Here is an 18,087-nt window from a genome sequence, read left to right as displayed (position 1 = left end):
GGTTTGGGCTCACGGCACTTTAATAAACAACACACAGTATTGATGGCACTTTGCACTTTATTAGCGATCTTTGCACAGTACATTTGCACATTGCATATTTGCACATTTGTTGTTGTTGTTATTTATTGATTAAGGAATTAAGCCGGAGTTAGGCAGACCATAGTGTGTGGTTGAGGTGTAGTGGTCTGGGGGTTGCTGGCGTGGGGGCGCTGCTCCACCTGAAGAAGAGAGGAGAGTTAGAAGGTTCCGCGAGACGATGTTTAATGTCAGCAATAAGTAATCATGTGTGCAGTGTTTATGAATATGTGCGGTTGTATTAACGTTAAAGTGTGCCAGGGCAGTAGTGCAAATAGGTCGAAATTGTTTGTTTGACTTACCTGGGGTTGCTGTTCTGTGTCCGCTCCAGGGTGTTCCGGTTAAAAGATTCCCTGAGGAATGGACACCCAGATAAAGGTTCCGGGGTGGGACCAGAGCACAAATTGGTCAGGGGGGAGTCTGAATTTAGCGGTGCAGGGGAATTAATTAAAGGGCATGTTTTAGATGTATTTTAGGAAATGTGTGAATTATAAAATATGGTTAATATTGTGGACATAAAGTCAGGAACAGGGGAAGGGGTCTAAGTTAAGGGAGAGCAGAATAAATAATTTGTGAACACCTCCAGATGGTTTGGTCCAGGAGGCCAATTAGTGCCACACTATAAAAGGTGCCAGTTATAATCTGTCTGTGTCGTTGTTGGTTGGTGTCTGATGTCACGGTGGCTGTCTGTTCAATAAACCCGTATATGGTACACCTGAACCACCGCCTATGATTTTGTTCGTCATGCCTACGGTATCATCCAGCCGCTAAAGGGTCATTCTAACAGTGAGCCACTGCAGTGAGGAGTAACACACACATATTCCAGGTAGAGTGATTTGCGTTGACACCAATTTAGTATTGTTTCAATACAGTTTTGAATACAGGAGTCTCTGTAACATGAATCTACATCTCTTATGTGCTTTTTAAAGTAATTTATCTGGGTCCTTTAAATCACATTTATTACCTACAGCTAAATTTTATCTGACCTACAGTAACCTCTGCATCCTCAGACTCTGCTGCTTTCTGCTCTTTATTTAAAGCAGGAAGAGATTTCCCTCTGCATCTCCACCTGAGGTTATCAGGTAGAACAGGACTAACCCACTTTAATGAGGGATGGATCAAATTCTTTAAACAGTGCAGAAGTTTGTTGAACTCATAACAATTCATCTAATAAACACTTTAGCTACGGTGTCACAGATCTACCTGTTGCTCTGTGTCTGTGGGTCTGTGTTTATCTGCTGTCAGAAACCATCTACAGGGAGAGGAGGGGTGGAGGTATGTGGGGTTTGAATATAAGGCTCAGGTAGAGGACTTCTTCAAAAACGGTTAGATATTAGAGGATCCTATTAAGAAAATAAGGTTTGAAAAAAATGAAGGTATTAAAATATCTGATGAGGCACGTGCTCCATCCGATTGAATGAGCCTGCAACCCCCCCATAGAAGTTGAGGGACACTCATTTGATTGACATCAATGTGATATAGGGAGATTATAGGGAGAAATGACACCTCGGGAGCCAAATTTGGGAGTGTTGGCAGGCCTTCCCAACGTATTCCAAAGAGCCATTCTTCAAACTTCCACAGCCATGAATGTGTGAGTAATTTGTAAGTAACCGTGCTTGTTATTAGGTATTTTTCTTACACATGAATCCATCTGTCAAGGAGACTGAATGAGCGATAAGCAGTGATAGAATTTAAGCGTATTCATTCTTCTAGAATTTTAATAACTTTCTTTTCTGACAAAACACAACTTGAAAGAAAAGAGTTCTTAAATTACTTTCTGTGATTCAGACCAATGAACTAGCTTTTGTGTCTGGGTTTGCATTCTTCAATATCAGACATTTCAACCTTTTTGTATTCAGTGAAAAACTCACATGATCTGTTGGTAAAACTTTGCTTGTTAAAAACATCACATGTTCTGGGGCTTTCTCTTCAGGAGCACACATTTTATGAAGATGAAACGTTAACTCCGAGCTCTCAACTCTCTTTTAAGTCAAAATGGGAAAGTTGGACCATCATTCCTGAAACCATTACGACCAGTATGAAGCTGCAGAGGACTACCTCTTTGACATCAAAGCTGTGACCAAAGGGGGCCATGGCACCAGCAGTGAACCCACCCGCATACCAAAGATGTCAGGTGAGTTGCAAATACTCTGCAGCATGCAGATGATTGGAGTGGGAATAACACTAAGAGGCAGTGGGTTATGTGCAGTCGGTGTAACTAATCCCCTGTATGACTGATACACTTTAACAGCTTTACCGCAGCTGGAACAAACAGAAGACACAGAAACTGCTATAAAACTGCACCACATGACAAGGAAGAGAAAATCATCAGCAAGAGGGCTGTTTTCAGTTGTTTTTGACTGACTGTTTGTCATCTTAGAAACATTTGACAAAAAGTTTCAATGCCTAAAGCTGTCTTCAGAGCATTTGCAGAATACTGTCATTTTAAAATGTAATCAATTTAAAGCAATTTCTTCTGAAATGTGTACTGGCCCAGCGGCTACCTCTGGCCACCAGAATTGAAGCCAATGCAGAAGTGTTAAAAACTGCAGTTCATCAGGATCCGCTTGAGGCTGGCTCCAGAAGTACTGTTACAATCCAATTCAAAGAAGACGATCTTTACAGCAGAAATAAACATGTTTACAGCCTGGTACAAAAGACGAGTGTAGTCTGGATAGCTCATTTCTCGATCGGCACACACTGTACGGGGGGTGAATTTTTTCATAAGGGGGAATTTCGAAAATATTAAGATTTCAATTCTTCCATTATGAGAGGCACAGCTGACTTGATTGACAGGCTGGAACACTGTAGCTGTTGGCTAGGAGGCTCAAATCCCGCCTCATTATTTTGAGTTCAACATTTCCAATATGGCTGCCGCCGACAATTGGCCTCAAAACAGCAGATACTACATCCATTAGTTATACAGTCTATGGTCCTGCCCATCTTCTTCACCCAGATTTTAGATTTCCTCACTGATTCAAATATATATTTTATAAGCCCATAATTTCACCATTGGTCATTTCATCCAATATGCATCAGTTATGCATTTGGTATGGTGTTTTGTATGATGGCTGTAGCTCAGTGCTGAAGTTAGTCGTTTCTGAACCCTAAATCGCTCCTTGTGACAAAGTCCAGGATGTGTGAATGCGTATGGATGGGCTGCTGTTGGCATCCTCCTGCTGTGGACATTCCAGACAGCTGATATGGACGTGCTGGACTCCAGCAGCAACAGCTTCTACTACTCGTCTCATCACTGTCACCCTCTCTCTCTTATTCTCCTCTGTCCCTCTTTCCAGACCCAACTTGGTCGAGGCAGATGGCTGTCTAACATGAGTCTGGTCCTGCTCGAGGTTTCTGCCTGTTAAAGGAAGTTTTTCCTCACCACTGTAACTTGCTAAATACTGCGAGGTGTAATGCTCATGGTGGATTAAGGTGGGGTAAGACTGAGTCTTATCCTGTCTAGAAGTTTGGTCCTTGTTCATAATTTGACATAGAGTGGTCTAGACCTGCTCTGTTTGTTAAAGCATCTTGAGATAACGTTTGTTGTGATTTGGCGCTATACAAATATTGACTGATTGATTAATTAGTGTATATTGATCATAAGCAGCCTCTGCCATCAGTGTATGAATGTGGTGTGAATGGTTGAATGTGATAAGCAGTGTAAAAGTGCTTTGTGTGCTCAGAAACACTGCAAAGTCCTTATGGTATTTGTTGTGGTACTTGTGTACACTGATGTTTGGCTATTTTGTTCTTAAAATCTTGTAACCAATTCAACTAATTAAGATGCCATGTGTTTGATTCACATCTAAATGTTAAAAAATAAGCTTTTAATCATATGTGTAACACATTTCACATATAGGTGACTTAACACCTGTACATTTAAATATGGTCATAGGTATGTTGGTGAACAGTGCATCTCTATCATAGACTGTATAGATAATGGACGTAGTATCCGTGACGTCACCAATCTTTTCCTGAGCGCTGTTTTGAAGGCAATCGAACCAGGCTGTAAACATGTTTATTAATGCTGCAAAGATCGTCTTCTTTAATTGGTGTGTATGTGGTTTCTTGTGTTTTTGCAGCCAGCCTCAAGTGGACGCTCGATGAACGGCAGTTTAGAACACTTCCACATGGGCTTCATATTTTCAGACCAGAGGTTGCTGCTTAATCTCTCCACAATTCCAGATCCAAAGTCCAGATTATATGTAGTTAGCATGACATCATATCATTTTTGTACATTTTCAGAGGTCTTTGCCCATTATGTCTGACTTTATTGGAGTCCTTTTTAAACATGTGTGTGTTCTAATCAAAATGTCATTTGTTTTCTCATATCATTGATGTTCTTTTTTGGATACTGAGGCTTTACAGTTTGTGATTCTTCTCTCCATGTCAAATTTGTGGAATATGCAGCTTACTAGAGTTTCTGAACTGCCGGTGTGCAAACCAAAACTGATTGATGGGAGCATTCTGACAGATTGTTAAAGGCCCACAAATATGTGGCTGCACTGCTACTCAGAGGCAAAGGCACAGTTACAAAACATTCTCAAGTGCCTATTTTCAGGACCTGTGGGCTCCTGCAGGATGCTAGTGTTTGATAAACCTGGAGACATGGATTTCTTATCTGTTATTTTGAAATGAACCTGAACTCAGATTTGCATCCCAGTTTCATCATATTTCCATTTCACAGTTAGTTTCCTCTCTTTTCTGCCTCACCTTTCACTCTGTGATAGTTAATAATGCTGTCCATGCTAGTTTCTGTGAGGTTATAGCTGTTCAGATTTCCTTAATGAAACTCTGTCATTCTGCTGCCTCCACAGTCACGTTGAATAAAACAGTTTAAGGAACATTTGTAACTAGATATGACTGATGATCCCAACAGTTTTCAAAAACCTATGAAAGCAGACCATTTTCAGGATTAACATTTAAACTCCAATCTCTTCTCCTGTGGAGTTTGGACTGTCATGTTGAATTACATCATATGCATCAATGAGTCCAATCGTATTCAGCTCATGTATATTAGATTGTATGTGTTGATTGCGTGGGTATTGAATGTTGCTGCAGATTGCTTACTCAGCAGTCAATGAGTCATGAGGGAGCTGGGTAAGATTTGTTTGAAATCATATTTAGATCATCAGCTAGGACTACAGCAAGAATTAAAAAAGACGTAAAGCAATGGAATGTCATTTCAGATAGTGGTAACACTTTACAGTAATGGTACACACTTTTTAGAGAATTAATGCTTACTTCATGTTGAATTAATGCATGATTCCTGATGAATCTCATGCAGAATGCACTGTTTGTCACATCTCTGGGGTGTTAAAATACTCTTGTATGTTAGCTCATGTTTCATTCATGTGTTTCCTGTTTGATTATGTTTCTTATTTTTGTTTCTTGTTTCAGGTATGCCGACTTCCTGTTCCCCAGTGATTACCCTAATGTGCCTCACCTGTGTCATGTTAACATTACACCCCTAGTGCATTTTAGCTCAGCTTCCCTTATGTGACAGTTTGTCTTGTTCCTTAAACAGCTCGTAACCCGAGGTAACAGAGTACTCAACGTTATAATGGAACAGTGTCTAAGTTCGAAAAGGAGGGGTTAAGAGAATGATTTGACAGACACAGTCAGCCAATATGTGTATCAAATGAGAATTGGTATTAAACAAAAATTAAGTTTTTTTCAAATCAGCATTAAAGGGCTTTTTAGTTGGTAAATACTATATAAAAGGTATTCAGTGTAACACCACCTCTTAACGGTGTTAAACAGTTTTAACATATAACATACTGGAGTTCCCTCTTAAAAAAATTTAAATGTCTCTGGAAGAGTTTAAAACCTCTGGTAACCCAAATCAACCAAAACATTCTACCTATGATACTGTATTTATAGTCACATGTACATACTATTCTCTCTCTCTCTCTCTCTCTCCTCTCTCCTCTCTCTCTCTCTCTCTCTCTCTACTATATAGCATAGTAGTATCAGAACTGAACATTATTACATTTTTGAAATATTCTCAGTCAAGCTCGTGCATTACTTCAACATGAAATAATCATTAATTCACTGAAAAGTGTGTACCATTACTGTACAGTGTTACCCAGATAGTTTAAATGTTTTAATATTGTTCTTTGAATTAGATTTGCTATTTTGAACACTGCTGGGACTTATACAAAGTAAAAAAACAAAACGTTTTCCTTTTTGTTGATTTGTTGGTATTACTTTTTTACTGCTTTACTGGAATACTCTTTGATATGTTGATTTACTTTTTGACTGAAGATATACATTATTACTGTGAACAGCATCTATATAATTCTGCAACATTAATAAAAAAGTACATTAACTTAAAGGTGACATATCATGCAAAATTGACTTTTTAATGGTTCTTTACCTGAAATATGTTTCCCTGGCATGTCTACAAACCCCCCAAGAATGAAAAAAATCCATTCTGCCCCTGTTTTGATTTCTCCACCTTTCTGTAAATGTGTGTGAAACGAGCCGTTTCAGACTTCCGTGTTTTTGTTACGTAACAACAATATCCGGTCTGTCACGGAGTCAGAGCTCGGAGCTTGTTCAGCCCGTAGACTGTATAAAATAATACTGAATCCCCCCTCCGTTTTTCATTACCTGCACAAATGTGTGCTAACAAGGAGCTTAGGAGGGAGGCATTCTAGTTGTAGGCTGTCTTAATAAACACAAAGGTCGGTTTTACTCCCCACGTCTGCAGATTTGAAGATCTAGTGGATGATTTTTATTTGTCATGGATAAGTGCTAGCGCTAATTAGCATAGCCACATAGCTATATGTTCGTAGCTGTAGCTGTAGCTGTAGCTGTAGCTGTAGCTGTAGCTGTAGCTGTAGCTGTAGCTGTAGCTGTAGCTGTAGCTGTAGCTGTGTACCAAGACACACGTCGACATACTGACAAATAAAACAACAAGAAACACTAAATCTGTGACCAATCCTTCATAAAAGGTCCTGCTGCCTTTCTGGCAGAGGTCGGTTTTACTCCCCACGTCTGCAGATTTGAAGATCTAGTGGATGATTTTTATTTATCATGGATAAGTGCTAGCGCTAGTTAGCATAGCCACATAGCTACATGTTCGTAGCTGTGTACCAAGACACACGTCTACATACTGATAAATAAAACAACAAGAAACACTAAATCTATGACCAATCCTTCAGAAAGGTCCTGCTACAGGCGCCTCTCCGTCAGGATCAGATTCAGAGGGTTGAAGTAACGCGATCTCTGAGCAGCCGTGTATATTCAACCAACATGTAAACATTAGATCAACGTGCTGGAGAGCCGAGGCACATCCACTTCCGGAGGGGGCGTGGTCAGAGAGAAAACAGAGTGTTCTGATGAGGAATGAAGAAGAGGACTTTTCAGGCATGCCAAAATCTGATTTCAAAGTGTTTTTTTGAGCATAAACTTTAAATACATGTTTTTGGGACCTCTTAGACCAATATATATTGATGAAAAAAGCGTGATATGTCCCCTTTAAACTGCTTTGAATTAATAATAATAATAATACATTTTATTTAAAGGCACCTTTCTCGGCACTCAAGGACACCGCACAGATATAAATATATACATACACAAATTTACATTAAAGGAAACAAAATCAGAGTCAAAAATGAAAACAATATAAACTAACAAGGGGTAAGAAAAAAGTGCAATTGGAGTCAGACGGAGTAAGCGGTTTTGAACAGATGTGTTTTGAGTTGTGAATTGAAATGGGGGAAAGAATCTGTGTTTCTGAGTTGAGGTGGCAATGAGTTCCAGAGAGGGGGAGCAGAGCGGCTGAGTGCTCGGCTCCCCATAGTGGTGAGACGGGCGGAGGGGACAGACAGGTGTATGGAGGAAGAGGATCTGAGGGAGCGGGAGGGAGTGAGAACATGGAGGAGGTCGGACAGATAGGGGGGGGGGCGAGGTTGTAGATGGTCTTGAATGTCAACAGAAGGACTTTGAATTGAATACGGAACTGAACAGGGAGCCAGTGGAGCTGTTGGAGGACAGGAGTGATGTGGTGGATGGAGGGGGCAGCTGAATTCTGGACCAGTTGGAGTTTATGGAGGGATTTGTGAGGGAGGCCGAAGAAGAGAGAGTTGCAGTAGTCCAGACGGGAAGTGATAAGGCTGTGGACAAGGATGGCGGCAGTGTGGGGGTGAGGGAGGGGCGAAGACGATTGATGTTACGAAGATGGAAGTAGGCAGTCCGGGTGATGTTATTGATGTGTGATTGAAAGGATAATGTGCTGTCAAGGATGACACCCAGACTCTTAACCTGGGGGGAGGGTGAGACGGAGGAGTTATCAATGGTGAGTGAGAAACTATTGGATTTGGATAGAGAGGATTTGGTGCCAATGAGGAGAAACTTGGTTTTATTACTGTTTAATGTAAGGAAATTTAGGGTGAACCAGGTTTTTATTTCAGAGATGCAATCAGTGAGGGAGGTGGGCGGGAGAGTGGACGAGGGGTTAGTGGTGAGGTAGAGCTGGGTGTCATCTGCGTAACAGTGGAAGTGAATGTTGAATTTGCGGAAGATATTACCGAGGGGAAGGAGGTAGATGATGAAGAGGAGGGGCCCCAGGACAGAGCCCTGGGGCACCCCTGTAGTGACGGAGGAAGGAGTGGATTTAAAGGGCTTGAGCTGAGTGAACTGTGTGCGGACAGAGAGGTAAGATGTGAACCAGAATTAGTGATGGGCTCTTTCTAGAGAGCTGGTTCTTTTGGCTCGGCTCATTACAAAGAGCCGGCTCTTTTGGCTCCTCAGATTTTTTGTTGTTTGAATGAATGAATTTACCTAAAATGATGTAAAACTATCTGTAAAATTAGTAACTAATGTAAAAAACATACATTATATCGAACGTGTATTATTTATAAGGCTTTATTTGTATACTCAACATGGAGCAGAGTGCTACAGAAATTAAATTATAAAGTACAAAAACAAGACCCATCTCAACTAGACAACAAGAACCAATCTCTGATTATATGTATATTATTTATAAACTCTTAAACCCCTTCATTAACAGCAGGTTCCCTTCACTGTCTTTATTCTTCACTTATTGCACTGATGGATAAACAGTTCTAATGTCCATGACCTGGATGACTAAGAACCTTCACAGACACTTCTAAGTTCTAAGTCAGTTGCACATTTTTGTGAACCCTGATTGATGACATTTTCACCTTGCACAGTCTACACTCTGCCTTTGAACTCTCTTGAAATGCGTCCAAATTTTATTGCGTTTCAAGCAGTCACTCGTTTTCTCACCTTTCAAGCGTGTTTCTGTCACGCACATTCTCCCTCCCTCCTGTTCTTGCTCACTGTGCTGTGTGTGTGTGTGACCCCTCCCCTCCCCGTTCTGCTCAGTGTGGACACATGATTGGTCACCACCACATGTCTTGACCAATCACATGAGGTTTTAACAGAAAAAGACGAGAGAAAAAAAATCAGCCCCCAATCAGGAGCCGGCTCCCGTTGTTCACTTCAAAGAGCGGAGTCTTAGAGCCAGATTGTTCACCTCTGACACATCACTGCTTTCAATCATACATTTACCGTTAACGATTAGCCAAAGTCTTTAATTCCCTCCTATTTTCAATGAATGTATTTTTTGGGGGGATTTTTGTACTTTTTCGATGAACTCTGCATGATGACGTCTTAAATCCCTGGTTATGAAAACATTTCCCCTTTGTCTCCGGATCATTTGCTGGAACTGAAGCTGCAGGATGTAAGTTCAGTGAGAAATATGGTTGTGTTTATATATTCCAGTATATCTGAGAGAGAAGTAAGGTTTGATAAAATTTCCACATGAAACCTTTGAACAGTGTATGTGATCTGGCGTGTGATTCATACACCATATTGAGCCTTTGCAGGGCTGGCCTCAGGATATTTCTCCTGTATTATAGAGTGTGCAGTAGAGAAGCACAGCAAACTTTGAGAGTACTGGCTCACTCATTGTTGTGGAGAGTCAAATCTGGTGCATACTTTCTGGTTTTAAATCCGTTCCAGCGACTCTGCAGTGAGTGCTTTGGTGAATACATGCCTAATGACTGCTTTCCATTCCTATGTTATAAATGTTGTGGGCTCTGAAAGTGACACACACCTTCTGGTTTTAATATTAGTGTGGTAAAATGTATCATTGTACTGACACTCAATTCATATTGATACTGCTTCATTGTATACACGGGTCACAATTAATGCACGTTTTGATGAGTCTGCTGAGTGTATGTTAATAACATGTAGCAAAATAAACTTCAGTCATTCAGTTCAACTCTCAACTCAACTCAACTTTATTTATGTAGCACCTTTCATTCGTCGTTCATACGTTTAAGCATGCAGCCCAAAGTTCTTCACAAAAGAACAGAGACAGAAAGCAACAGCAAGAGGTAAAATGAAAAAAAGATAGAGGAATGTTATAAAATACAAAAAAATAGAATAACATTGGTCCACATACAGAGGCTATAGTCTTCGTCGCAGAGGTTGCCGGTTCGACTCCTGGCCGCGCCCATTTCCTTCATGTCTTCTCCCACTCTCTACTCCCCATGATTCCTGTCTCTCTTCAGCTGTCCTATCTAATAAAGGCATAAAGGCCCAAAATATATAAATATATTTAAAAAAAAAAGAAAATAAAATCAGATAATTACCAGAAAAATAAAATTAAAACAAAATTATAGGGGCGCTGGTGGCCTAATGGTCTAAGCGCCCAATGTGACCATTTCCTGCATGTCTTCCCCCTCTCTCTACTCCCCACATTTCCTGTCTCTCTTCAGCTGTCCTGTAAAATAAAGGCAAAAAAGCCCCCCCAAAAATATACCTTTAAAACAAAATTATAGAATAAGATAGAATAAAATAAAATAAATAAAAATGATGCTAAAACAATGGTCATAATGGTAATAATGCAGGGCTAAAACAAAATATTCCAAGTTAAAAGCCAGAGAGAGAGAGCTGTTTTGATGTCCAGAGGCAGATCATTCAGAGTTTAGGGGCATAAAAACAGAAAGCTATCTCTCTTTGTGAGGAACACATGAGGAACATTTAAAAGGGAAGCATTCGAGGACCCCAGTGATCATGATGGAACATAAAACGACAGGAGATGTGTGATGTTTGGAGGAGCATTGCTGTTAAGAGGTTTAAAAACAAGGAAAAAGGGGCGCTGGTGGCCTAGCGGTCTAAGCGCGCCCCATATACAGAGACTATAATCCTCGTTGCAGAGGTCACAGGTTCAATTCCAGCCTCGACCATTTGCTGCATACCTTCCCCCACTCTCTACTCCCCACATTTCCTGTCTATCTCCAACTGTCCTGTCCATTAAGGGCGAACATGCCCCAAAAATAAAAACTTTAAAAACAAGTAAAAACATTTTTAAATCAATTCTAAAAGAGTCAGCTAACCAGTGCAGAGTTTTAAAACTCAGTGGGGTTAGTTCAGAGGACTTTCAATTAGTAACCGCCCAATCGAGGGATGTCACTGTCATTTATCGTGTGAATTGTCAACACTTATTATACATATAGAAATACTATAATCTACCCCCCCCTCTCACAGCACCAGATATGTAGAGTAACATATTTAATCAAAGACAACTCAATCATAGAATGATATCAGTGACAATAATTCCAGCAGAGCTGAATTAATAGATACACTGAACAAAATTATAAATGCAACACTTCTTTCTGCTCCCTTTTTTCATGAGCTGAACTCAAAGATGTAAGACTTTTTCTACGTACACTAAAGGCCTATTTATTTCAAATGTTGTTCACCAATGTGTCTCTAAATCTGTGTTAGTGAGCACTTCTCCTTTGCCCAGATAATCCATCCACCTCACAGGTGTGGCATATCAAGATGCTGATTAGACAGCATGATTATTGCACAGGTGTGCCTTAGGCTGGCCACAATAAAAGGACACTCTATAATGTGCAGTTTTATCACACAGCACAATGCCACAGATGTCTCAAGTTTTAAGGGAGCGTGCAATCGGCATGCTGACTGCAGGAATGTTCACCAGAGCTGTTGCTTGTGAATTGAATGTTCATTTCTCCACCATAAGCCGTCTCCAAAAGCCTTTCAGAGAATTTGGCAGTTCATCCAGGCGTCCTCACAGCCGCAGACCATGTGTAACCACACCCACCCAGGACCTCCACATCCAGCATCCTCCAAGACCGTCTGAGACCAGCCACCCAGACAGCTGCTGCAACAATCGGTTTGATAACCAAAGAATTTCTGCTCAAACTGTCAGAAAGCGTCTCAGGGAAGCTCATCTGCATGCTCTTCATCCTCATCATGGTCTCCACCTGACTGCAGTTCGTCATCATAACTGACTTGAGTGGGCAAATGCTCACATTGGATGGCGTCTGGCACTTTGGAGAGGTGTTCTCTTCACGGATGAATCCTAGTTTTCACTGTACGGGGCAGATGGCAGACAGCGTGTATGGCGTCATGTGGGTGAGCGGTTCGCTGATGTCAGCGTTGTGAGACAACGTTGTAAGATAAATATCAGCTTACTTAAAATGTGAAGTTGAAATCTGCAGACTGTCTTTGTTCATCTTTGATTTTTAAAACCATGAATGCATAGTTGTAGTTTATCTTTCAAACTGCAACTATACATTTATGGTTTTAAATTTAGAAATGAAAATCAAAGATAGTTTGTAGATTTCAACTTCACATTTTAAGTAAGCTGATATTTATCTTACCTTACCCCATCATACAATTAAAAATCTATTGAGGCATGTGTGCAAGAATTTCAGGAAGTTATATCAATATACCAATTTTCATTTTTTCATAGCTGCAATCTCTGTAACCTGTTCTGCTGGTGCAAAATCCTGTCTGAAATATTAAGAGCAGCCAGTAAGACTTGACTCACAGCTTGGAGCTAATCCTGTATTCATGAATATCTCCTGGCAGCATTCAAGGAGTGGCTTTTTTACCTTTGCTGGGCAGTGCATGATGTGCTGCATGATGTGCTGCTTTGAATCCACGTCTGCACATCATTATAAACATGTGAAGCCACACGTGGGATAATCCTAAAAAAACTGCTTGGGTCACCTGGCGATCCGTCATGAACTAAACCCAGAACTCTTATCCTCTCATTTGCAATGGATTAATGGATTTACAGTCATCTCAAACTCCCTGCCACCCAGCCACACACACACACACACACACACACACACACACACACACACACACACACACACACACACACTCACAAGTCACATATGAAGTTGATTCGTTATGAGAGAGAGGCAGGGGGCCCCATTCTTTGGTCAAGTTTGGAAACAGGATTTGTTGCCCATATTGAAAGTGAGTTTGTGGAGGGGAAAGCCAACAAAGTTTTTCAGGTATTGTCGAGGTACATGCTGCAAGATATGTCAGAAAGTGACAGTGTGTGGACCTGAGCTGAGCTCTAAAGCAGGGTGTGATGGACAGGAGATTGGCTTGGAATTAAAAAGACCATGAGCTCTCTCCAAGCACCATGGGACAGCTGACAGCAGCCTGCAGAGCTCTCCTCCCAGGTTCAGAAGGAATGGGCTATGTGTAAAACCACTGCTGAAGAGAAACACCACAGTCATCATCTAGTCTTCTTTGTGGCCTGTGGATTCTAACATGTCTTATTGGATTGGATGTTAAGTTGTGGGTGTTTAGCGAATGCATTCAAATGTGTATAATATAATACCACTGAAAAAAGCCAAACTGTTGAAAAGTCAGTGGTACAAAATGTACTAGGTCCAGTTGGGCAGGAAACACATGACAAAGATGGGTAACAAGCTAGTCCTGTCAGATGTTATAAAAAACCCATCCATCCATCCATATACTTCCGCTTATCCGGGGTTGGGTCGCGAATGTAGCAGTCCAAGCAAATTGACCCAGACATCCCTCTCCCCAGCAACACTTTCAAGCTCCTCCTGGGGAATTTGAGGCGATCCCAGTCCAGGCAGAATATATAATCCCTCCACCAAGTCCTGGGTCTTCCCCGGGGCCTTCTCCCAGTTGAACATGCCCCGAACACCCCTAATGGGAGGTGTCCGGGAGGCATCCTTATCAGATGCCCGGACCTAAGGCTGAGCCCAGACACCCTTCAGAGGAAACTCATTTCAGCTGCTTGTATCAGAGATCTTATTCTTTTGGTCAAGACCCACAGCTCATGGCCATAGGGGAGGGTTGGAACGTAGACCGACTGGTAAATTGAAAGCTTTGCCTTCCGGCTCAGCTCCCTCTTTACCACAATGGTCCAGTACAACATCCACATAACTGCTGACGCTGCACCAATCCGCCTGTCGATCTCACGCTCCATTTTACCCCCACTCACGAACAAGACCCTGAGATACAGTACTTAAACTCACCCACTTGGGGCAAAGACTCGCTCCCCAACGAGAGAGAGCAATCCATCCTTTTCCAGAAGAGAACCATGGCTTTCGACAAACCCAACTTGTGAAGCGTCGCAGAATGAAAAGGATATTTTTTTTTTTTTGTAAACAAAGACATTTATTAAAAAAGAAATTAAGATTTTCCCCCTAGAGCAATATTACAAATGGTTGCATGAGCCTATGCAGTTATTGGGACGAGGTCGAGCTGAATGCAGACTGCAGCTACATATGGCTCAAAACAGTGATCCAGTCCAGCCACAGTGAAATGCTTGCAGGCTGTGAGCTAAAGCACTTGATGAGGTGCTATGGTTGTTCAACACTGTTTTCCAGTCTGTTAGTCAGTGTCCTGACTCTGTGTTGGGTGCAGACTCTTTAGGCTACAGTTGCCATTCATGATGTTGATGTCATGTCAATAAAGGCCAGCTCGATAAAACATGTTATTCAACACATGCAGGTATACTATAATCCTCTTGGGTAACTACAATAACAGAGGTATGCAGGCAGCTGTGAGCAAAAATAAAAACAAGGGGAAGAGGTAGAGCCTGGCATATTAAAGTGGAAACACAGAACAGCTCCTGTGCAGTAGAGTCTCTGCCGGGGAGAGCGTGGAAGGCACTTCACTGGCCCTGCTGTGCTCTCGAAGCCGAGTTCTGCTCACACCAGTAAACCTACTTTGGACAATTCGGAGGCGCAAACCAAGTGAGGCACTGACCCTCTTATGATTGGTTATCTTCCAGCTTGACTACATCCTCATGACCTCTGAACCGTGACTTCTTCTGTTTTTTTGTCCTGGGCCTTGACTGACAGCTGATGTTGAAAGCAGTCCAGAGTTGGGAGTACCAGGCAACAGTGATGTTACAAGACAATTTTTCATCGTCGAAAGCAGCAAATAAAGTCTGACTGCACTGGAACACGCATTTGTTTGGTACGCCCCATGAATGGAACAATACCCATTTTATATTAATTTTATCAGCGTCTGACAAGGCGCCTTCATCATTGTAAAGTAACAGTACTTTTACTTGAGTACTGTTTCGGTTTACTCTACCCACCTCTGGTTACACCCCTACCATTTATCTATAGTTATGATAACAGTGGCTAGCATTAGTGATAGTGTTTCATGATGGGATGTGCATTTCTCTAAAGGTGTAATTGGCTTTGTTAGACATTTATCTAAGAGAGTTTTTGTAAGTTTATATGCCAGAAAGTTCTTTAAAGGTGACATATCATGCAAAATTGACTTTTTAATGGTTCTTTACCTGAAATATGTGTCCCTGGCATGTCTACAAACCCCCCCGAGAATGAAAAAAATCCATTCTGCCCCTGTTTTGATTTCTCCACCTTTCTGTAAATGTGTGTGAAACGAGCCGTTTCAGACTTCCGTGTTTTTGTTACGTAACAACAATATCCGGTCTGTCACGGAGTCAGAGCTCGGAGCTTGTTCAGCCCATAGACTGTATAAAATAATACTGAATCCCTCCTCCGTTTTTCATTACCTGCACAAATGTGTGCTAACAAGGAGCTTAGGAGGGAGGCATGCTAGTTGTAGGCTGTCTTAATAAACACAAAGGTCGGTTTTACCCCCCACGTCTGCAGATTTGAAGATATAGTGGATGATTTTTATTTGTCATGGATAAGTGCTAGCGCTAGTTAGCATAGCCACATAGCTATATGTTCATAGCTGTAGCTGTAGCTGTGTACCAAGACACACGTCGACATACTGACAAATAAAACAACAAGAAACACTAAATCTGTGACCAATCCTTCATAAAAGGTCCTGCTGCCTTTCTGGTAGAGGTCGGTTTTACTCCCCACGTCTGCAGATTTGAAGATCTAGTGGATGATTTTTATTTATCATGGATAAGTGCTAGCGCTAGTTAGCATAGCCACATAGCTACATGTTCGTAGCTGTGTACCAAGACACACGTCTACATACTGATAAATAAAACAACAAGAAACACTAAATCTATGACCAATCGTTCAGAAAGGTCCTGCTACAGGCGCCTCTCTGTCAGGATCAGATTCTGGATCAGATTCAGAGGGTTGAAGTAACGTGATCTCTGAGCAGCCGTGTATATTCAGCCAACATGTAAACATTAGATCAACGTGCTGGAGAGCCGAGGCACATCCACTTCCGGAGGGGGCGTGGTCAGAGAGAAAACAGAGTGTTCTGATGAGGAATGAAGAAAAGGACTTTTCAGGCATGCCAAAATCTGATTTCAAAGTGTTTTTTTGAGCATAAACTTTAAAGACATGTTTTGGGGACCTCTTAGACCAATATATATTGATGAAAAAAGCGTGATATGTCCCCTTTAAGGTGTTGACTTTGGTGATCAGGTCAGTGATTTGTCTTCCCTAAGTATATTTAAAGATTTTGATAAGTGTATCTATCGTTAATGCCATCCAGTGCAGTTGAAAATGTTGATATGAGCAGTATTAATACTTAGACAACTTGCAGAGACTTTGCTGTGCTTTATGCCTGTAACTTGTTTGATCTGGAGTTTAATGACCACATCATTGTAACACTTTTCAGTTTTTTGTAGAAGCATCACTTAATCATACTGTCGTGTCTGGTCGTTATGTTAAGTTTGCACCTTTTACTTCAGTCTTGTCTTTCATGTTTGTCATGCCTACTTTTATTTTGTAGTCCTGTCTCTCCTCTCGTTTCAGGTAACTTCACTTCCTGTCCTGTTATTTTCCCGAGGTTGTGATTGTCGTCCCTGCCCCTCATTGTTTCCACCTGTGCCCCATTACCTCCTGTATAAAAGTCTGTGTCTTCCCCTGTCCTGTGCCAGATCGTCGTGTCTTTTGACTTTTAAAGGAAGAGGACTAACTACAGGCTCGGCAGACTGCTGTCTCAGTTGAAAAAGATGTGGAGACAACAGCGGAGGTCGCAGGATTGTGTCTCTTCTGTGCTGCTTAACCAATAGTGAAACGTCGTTTCTATGGGCCATTCAGACAATAGGCAAAGTGTAATTTTTCTGCATTTTCTACCCACAAATCCCCTTTCTTTCTCTTTTCCACAGACCAGTGTGGAGCACATGATTTTACAGGAGAGGCAGCAGGATGCGTCCAGGCTAACCAGCATGCATTCTCAGCTGAGGTGGCACTGCCTGCTGTTCTGAAGATGGAGGAAGAGGAGCTTGCAGAGGCTGTGCAGCAGTTTGGAAAGGTTTGGGAGGAAAAAAATGAGGAAGGCCTTGACCACCATGTGAAAGAATCAATTTTGGAGGAAAACAAGTTTGTTTTTTACGACATGGAAGATTTGTGAAGAGATTATAGATAGCAGAGGGTGTTCGGTAGACTGTGAATGCTGGGTGCATCACAAGTAATGACAGGGTTGCCAAAATTAATTCAGAAAATGTCTCAGAACCAAGGCTGACTTTGATTGAGAAGTACTGCTCTTGTATAAATATGCCTAATAAAATGTAACAGAACCTCATCTCTTTACATGTTCATGCTTTTCCTTTTTTTATTTTCCATTTAATAATAATTCACTTTCATAAAATGCAGTTGTTGTTTTTTGTTTTTAATGATATGAAATGTGTTTTTGAATGGTTTTCATGGTAGGGAAACAGCACAGACAATAAGAACCAAGTGTTAGAAAGATGTTTGTTAAAGCTGGGGTTGGTATTCAGATTTAGATACACTTTTTGTCATACTGGTTAAA

At 41.3% G+C, this 18,087-nt stretch overlaps 2 long non-coding RNA genes across 3 annotated transcripts; both read left to right on the top strand.

The window, feature by feature from the left end:
- The first annotated feature begins 601 nt into the window (after positions 1–601).
- On the top strand, positions 602–5,759 carry LOC117812745. 2 transcript variants are annotated; one of them, XR_004631264.1, is made up of 4 exons: positions 602–901; positions 1,558–1,666; positions 2,066–2,209; positions 5,476–5,759. It is a non-coding gene; the product is annotated as an uncharacterized LOC117812745 (long non-coding RNA). The 2 variants fall into 2 exon arrangements; XR_004631263.1 differs by having other exon boundaries at positions 1,558–1,677.
- A 10,983-nt stretch (positions 5,760–16,742) lies between these two features.
- LOC117812755 lies at positions 16,743–17,859 on the top strand. The gene is made up of 2 exons (XR_004631265.1): positions 16,743–17,307; positions 17,444–17,859. It is a non-coding gene; the product is annotated as an uncharacterized LOC117812755 (long non-coding RNA).
- Positions 17,860–18,087: the final 228 nt, after the last annotated feature.

This window comes from Notolabrus celidotus, chromosome 1, assembly GCF_009762535.1.
Source record: "Notolabrus celidotus isolate fNotCel1 chromosome 1, fNotCel1.pri, whole genome shotgun sequence".
Lineage (NCBI taxonomy): Eukaryota > Metazoa > Chordata > Actinopteri > Labriformes > Labridae > Notolabrus > Notolabrus celidotus.
The sequence above is the reverse complement of the archived record's forward strand: the minus strand, read 5'-3'. Positions and strand labels throughout refer to the sequence as shown.